We start from the raw sequence: 6,736 nt of genomic DNA, 5'->3' as shown, positions 1-6,736 counted from the left end.
ACAGCCTCCAGATTTTCCAAATGCTCCTGCTCCAGCGTCCCTGTGATCGAAACGTCATCTAAGTAGACAGCGCCACACGGTAAACCTCTCAAATGCCCTCCATAACGCGTTGAAAAATAGCGCAGGCAGAGGATACTCCAAAGGGCAAACGTGTACATTCATACAGGCCCCGGTGTGTATTAATCGTTACATATGGTCGGGAGGCAGGGTCCAGCTCCAACTGTAGGTAGGCGTGACTCATCTCATTTTGTGAACGAGAGTCCACCTGCAAGCTTTGCGTAGAGATCCACTATGCGAGGCATTGGATATCGGTCGAGTAGGGAAGACGTGTATTCACTGTAAGTTTATAGTCGCTGCACAAGCGAACTGTGGCATCTGGCTTCATTCCAGGTACAATTGGTGCTGCCCAGTCAGCGAAACGGACGGGCCTGATAATACCCAAAGTTTCCAAATGAGTGAGCTCCCCTTCTACCTTCTCGAGCAAGGCGTAAGGCACCGGGCGCGCCCGGAAATAGCGCGGCGTGGCTCCTGGTTCGACTTGGATACGGGCTACGGCCCCTTTTATTTTCCCCAAACCGGGCTGGAATACATCTGGGTATCGTCCTAGCACCTCAGTCAACCCTCCAGAAACTGTTTGGAGGATGTGCTGCCACTGCAACCGCAAATGGCGCAACCAGTCCCGTCCCAACAGGCTGGGCCCATGGCCGCGCACCACGATAAATGGGAAACGCTCCTCCTGGCGTCTATAAACAACAGGGGTCATCGTAGTTCCTGCGCTGTCCAATGGTTCCCCCGTGTAGGTGGCCAACCTGGCCTGTGTGTCGGTTCATGTAAGGGTCTGTATACCCTGCTTGATGCGGTCGAATGTCCTCTGGGCGATCACGGAGACCGCTACGCCAGTGTCCAACTCCATCTCAAGCGGGTGACCATTGACCCGTACTGTCACCTTAATGGGGGCCACACGGGGAGCTGCCACACAATGGAGCTGCAGGCAGTCGTCCTCCGTCTCCACGTCCTCAGGAGTAGTCGCCGCAGGTTCATCCACATGGAAGGTACGGCCCCTGGGCTGGTCCCAGTTTCGGTCGGAACGATGGCGCCTCTGGTGCCCCCAGGACCGGCGTCCGCGACGGGGTCGGCGCCTACAAGTCTGACACGGACATGGCTCCTCATCCATTGGTTCTGGAGAAGGCTCCCTTCGGGGAGGAATGTCCGACGGCCACTGGCGTCGATCCGGACGTCGTCTCGCCCAAGGTGCCGCAGGAGTGCGGGGGGACGTTTTCGGACAGAAGTGGTCGCGCCCCAAGGCATGCACTTCCATTCCCTGTATCTCCTGCACTCCTCGTTCTGCACTCTCTCGGGACAATACTATTTGAATGGCCTGTTGAAAAGTCAATGTTGGCTGAGATAACAACTTTCTCTGGGTGGCCGCATTATTAATACCGCAAACCAAACGGTCGCGTAACATTTCTGACAAGGTCTCACCATAGTCACAGTACTCCTCAATCCTGCGTGGCCTGGATAGAAAGTTGGCAAGGGATTCTCCAGGGGTCCTCTCAGCGGTATTAAACCGGTAATGTTGGACTATCGTGGACGGGGCTGGGTTAAAATGCTGCCCCACTAAATTCGCAAGTTCCTCAAGCGTTTTGGTGTCCGGCAAAGTTGGGTACGTAAGGCTCCTAATCACCCCAAACGTATGCGGGCCAAAGGCGGTGAGCAATATGACCACCTGGCGCTCATTTTAGGTGATATTGTTTGCCCGGAAATAGTAACGCATCCGTTGTGCATACTGGTTCCAGCTTTCCCGCGCAGCATCAAAAACATCCAAACGTCCATACAGAGGCATGGTGTAATAGAAAACTACTTCCAAACTGTATCCAACAAAAATCCAGGGAGGTGGCTTCAGTAGTGTAGACAGCTATTCACTTTAATTCTCGTCGCCAGTTTTGTGAGGGCCACGAAGAATCCAGCACGAGTTTCAAGGATACAAAGAAATAACATTTATTTACAATAACATATATACACAACAGCAGCAAGCTCACTTGCTGCTTACTCCTTCCTGCTAGTTCCAAACTGGCCAGCTTTATTTATACAGGGAGTCTGCTAATGATTTCTCCGCCCCCCTCATTGGGGAAGCTCATACTCCCACAGGATTGTGGGATTGTCATTAGTCCCCAGCCAATGGTAAGCAGGCAGGTTATAACGCCCATCTACCCTGGGACAAAGTGTGGTGACAGTGGGTGAGACTTTGAGCAGAGCTGGCACTGAAACAGAGGCCATGAGGGAGCAGACACTGAGCAGGCTGTGAGCAGAGTTCTGTCAACAGGGCCCGAGGCCTTCAGTCTTTCTCCCACACTCTCACTCTTTCTCCCTCTCTTTGTCATTTTTCCCTCTCTGTGAATGTGTGATTGGAGCTGGAAGAAACATTCACATCGATCATCACAACACAAGGAGGCGTGTAGGGTTAAATCTGTAAACATTGAATTTAATATAAGTACCTCTAATGCAAGCTAGATCAATTAATTAATTTAAAACCAATAAGTAAACCTAATTAAAAAGTAAACTTAATTAAATACATGACATTAAAATTTCTATTTTACACATTGTATATCTATGAACAAAGGCAAATTATATCAGTAAACATTTTAAGTTTGTCTACATACAACTACATTTGAATGAAGAAATTGGATTAAACACAAGTTGAATTTGAGCAAATAATCTGTTTCAGTGGAGCGTTTATCCATGCTGCTGGTCTCCCATCGCTGTCTCACTGCTCCATTATCCTCCTCACTGATCGAGCGATCGCTGCTCTCACCGCTCCGTTATCCTCCTCGCTGATCTGGCGATCGCTGCTCTCACTGCTCCGTTATCCTCCTCGCTGATCTAGCGATCGCTGCTCTCACCGCTCCGTTATCCTCCTCGCTGATCTGGCGATCGCTGCTCTCACTGCTCCGTTATCCTCCTCGCTGATCTAGCGATCGCTGCTCTCACTGCTCCGTTATCCTCCTCGCTGATCGAGCGATCGCTGCTCTCACCGCTCCGTTATCCTCCTCGCTGATCTAGCGATCGCTGCTCTCACCGTTCCGTTATCCCCCTCGCTGATCTGGCGATCGCTGCTCTCACCGCACCGTTATCCTCCTCGCTGATCCAGCGATCACTGCTCTCACTGCTCCGTTATCCTCCTCGCTCATCTAGCGATCGCTGCTCTCACCGCTCCATTATCCTCGCTGATTTAGCGATCGCTGCTCTCACTGCTCCGTTATCCTCCTCGCTGATCGAGTGATCGCTGCTCTCCCCGCTCCGTTATCCTCCCCGCTGATCTAGCCATCGCTGCTCTCACCGCTCCGTTATCCTCCTCGCTGATCTAGCGATCGCTGCTCTCACTGCTCCGTTATCCTCCTCGCTGATCTAGCGATCGCTGCTCTCGCCACATTTTCCTGCTTACTGCTGGTCTCCGCAACGTTTAGGGAAAAGGGAAAATAAGAACATACAAGAATTAGATAAGCTCTGGAAAAGAACAGGAAAGAATCGAGAATAAAAACACTTGGGACCAATTTCAAGGGATTTAGAACCTATTCCAGATTAATTGCAACCAACGATTGGCAGCAAAACTGTAACAGAACAGTGGTCCCCTTCTAGAGATTAAATACTTCAGGTACCGTCAGTGTTTATTCGTACAAGAAGGAAAAGGAGGACAACTCATTGAGCTCCCAGGATGATAAAAGAACTGAAGTGTAAGATGAAGCAGAAATAGGGTGGCTAACGTCAGCTTAATAATCAGGTGAAAAGCAAGATCATGGCTGATCTGATTGTAACCTCAACGCCACATTCCCAGCTGCCCCCAACAACCATTCACGTTGCTACTTGTCGAGAATCTATCCAGTTAGCTGTAAATATATTCACCGACTCTGCTTCCACTGCCTTTTGAGGAAGAGTGTTCCAATGACACATCCCGCTCGGAGAGAAAATACTTCTTCTCAAATCTGCCTTAAATGGGCAACCCCTAAAGTTACTTGGATCCTTTCTAATGAACAATGATACAATTCTGTTCAATTCATCAGCCAGCTCCTTATTTTCCATTATCAATTCTTCACTCATTTTCTAGAGGACAAAAGCTCACGACGTTCACACATTTCACAGAGCAAACCCCAGACAGCACACAGCCATGCGGCCAAGGAGACCCGCACAGTGATTCAGGCGTGCCGACCTCACCAGACTGTTGAACACGGTGGAGTCCACACGGGATAAATTGTTCCTCCAAGTGGTTGGAGGGTCAGCCACAGGTCGGCCAGTGCCGCCTGGGAGGCAGTGGCAGCGGCCATCAACTCGGGGGGTGTCACCAGGAGGACTGACACCCAGTGCCGCAAGAAGATCAATGACCTCCATCGGGCAGCAGGGGTGAGTTAGCATCCGCCACCTCACACCAGTCTCACACGCCACCGCGGCTGCACCCCCTTATTCTCACGGCCCTGTGGTTTGCACAGCACCCCCACCCCCAGTACACCTTGGCACCAACCTGCGCACCCCACCCATCATCAGCAGCGGTGCCCATGCCTGTCACCCGCCACAGCTCCCCCTTCCGCTGCCACTGAAGCTTTTATGTGGCTCACATTGCCCTCTCTGTCCCACAGGAGAAGTTGGCCCATAACAGGCGAGAAAGGGCCCAGATGTTCAACCATCTTGTGGATTTAGTAAAGAAACATTACGACCCTAAACTGTCCGTAAACCTGCAGCGTTACCGATTCTACACGGCTGGGACGATCCCTGGGAATACCAGGACAGAATTCCCAATGAAAGCTCTCATGTGCCACACTCACCATCAACTCGACATTCAGCAAGGACATTCTGGCATCTCGAGACAGACACAAAACCCTAGAAGTACTGGGCAAACCTTCCGGGAGGACGAACAAATGTCAGCCGCAAGATTGCTGTAAGTGTGGCCAAAAAACATGAGCCAGTCAGAGCTGTCAGAATGAGCAATACTAAACTGCATCATCATCCCTACGGTGTCCCTGATAAAGATAACACTCTTGGTCAATGGCCATTCCCGAGAAATAGAGGCGGATACGGGAGCTGACGTCTCCACCGTCAGGGAATAAACATTCCGGCATCTCCGGATGGGCATCTTGCCCCGAGCCCTGCGAGACTCCAGGGCCACGTTGGCCATATATACTGGGGAACCTTTGAAGGTTATGGGGATCACAATGACTCCGGTTACCTGTGAGCAGCAGACAGCCTCGATACTACGATCACCGACCCGGCCCCAACAGTGTCTAGGAAACTGGACCAAAACCCAATATTTTAGTTTATTTTGTCAGAGTGTGCAGAAAGAATGATTCACTCCAGGAGTGACATCATAAAAACTACGGCTTGGCTATTGTTAAACAAAACTTTATTCTGAATCAGAATATTAAACTAGTTTGACTTTAAACCCAAACTGAACAAGGTGCTGGGATGGCACTGCCGAGCCAGCAGGAGCACTGCCTGGTTGCCAGGGTTGCAGTGCAAGGATGCCAGCTGGACAGTGCAAAGTTGACCGCATACCAGGGATAAGGCCAGAGGGCGACCCTGCAGCTACCCTGACCACCCTGGAGTCTCTGATGACCCCCCTGGGTGCCGTTCCGCCTGGTCCACCCCAGGTTGTCTCTTCCAAGGGGCGAGGGGGAGCTTGCCCATAATATGAGGGTGGAGGGAGGGTTTGAAGGGAGGGGGAGTACAGGGCCCGTAAGTAGGGAGTGGGTAATGGGTGGGGGTCCTGAAAGGGAGACAGTGCTCTTCAAAATGGCGGCCCGATCTCTGAGTTCAGCTCCCCAGTGCCAACAGAAATTCTGGGCATGATCTTCCGGCCTCATTACACCTGTGCTCAAGCGTAACGAGGCCGGGAAATAGTGGGAGAGGCCAAAAACAGTAACCGCGCCAGGTGCCAAACAGTTTGCGATGCAACCGGCCTGCTCCCGTCGGTGAATTCGGAATCCCGCCGTAGCGTGGCAGAAACCAACTATCACCGATTTAAGGCCCATTTCCATACAATTAACGAGAGCCACCTGTCATCCAACGGCCTCCTGTCATTTCCCGGCCTCCCCAGCAAGTGGTCACGCCGGCGCCCATTGATACTCCTTTTTCAAAACGTGCACCTGGCGGAAGGGTTTCCGTGGGGAGCCGAGAAGGGGAGCAGCAATCTTTGTGCACAGGAAAGAGACCGGGGGGTGGGGGCTGGTCTTGCCACCCCAGGACTCGGCGGGGGGTGGGGAACCCTCGGCTGGGGGTGGGCCACCATGGGAGGGTGGAGGGGAAACGCTGGGGGGGGCAATCCCTCGCGGCGTCACAATGCGAACCCTTTAATCCCAATCCCATGTGTCGTGCCAAGTGGGGCCATGTAGCATGTGGGAGTCATTGCCTCGTATTCCAATCGAACCTTGATGCCTGGAGACTGTGTGGGGGTCAACACCACACACGCAGCAGCCAACATCCGAACACCCAGGGGCTGGGACACAGCTCCCGGGAGATGATCACGGCCGGAGGGTGGGTTGGTGCCAGGGGGAGGGGGGTTTGTCTGGAGAGACAGGCAAAGTGTCCGGGGGTCAGCCCGCATTGCGGAGGAAAGTGACAGAGGCATCAAAATGTTTGTGCAGAGAGTTGTTTAATGTGCTGCACAATATCCCATTTCCAAGAGAGCCCCCCCCCCAACCCTCCCGACCCCCGACCCCACTCCCTCATCACCCTCTACCTGGCCCCTCCC

The sequence above is a fragment of the Scyliorhinus torazame genome, chromosome 5 (genome assembly GCF_047496885.1).
Source record: "Scyliorhinus torazame isolate Kashiwa2021f chromosome 5, sScyTor2.1, whole genome shotgun sequence".
NCBI classification, from domain to species: domain Eukaryota; kingdom Metazoa; phylum Chordata; class Chondrichthyes; order Carcharhiniformes; family Scyliorhinidae; genus Scyliorhinus; species Scyliorhinus torazame.
The sequence above is the reverse complement of the archived record's forward strand: the minus strand, read 5'-3'. Positions refer to the sequence as shown.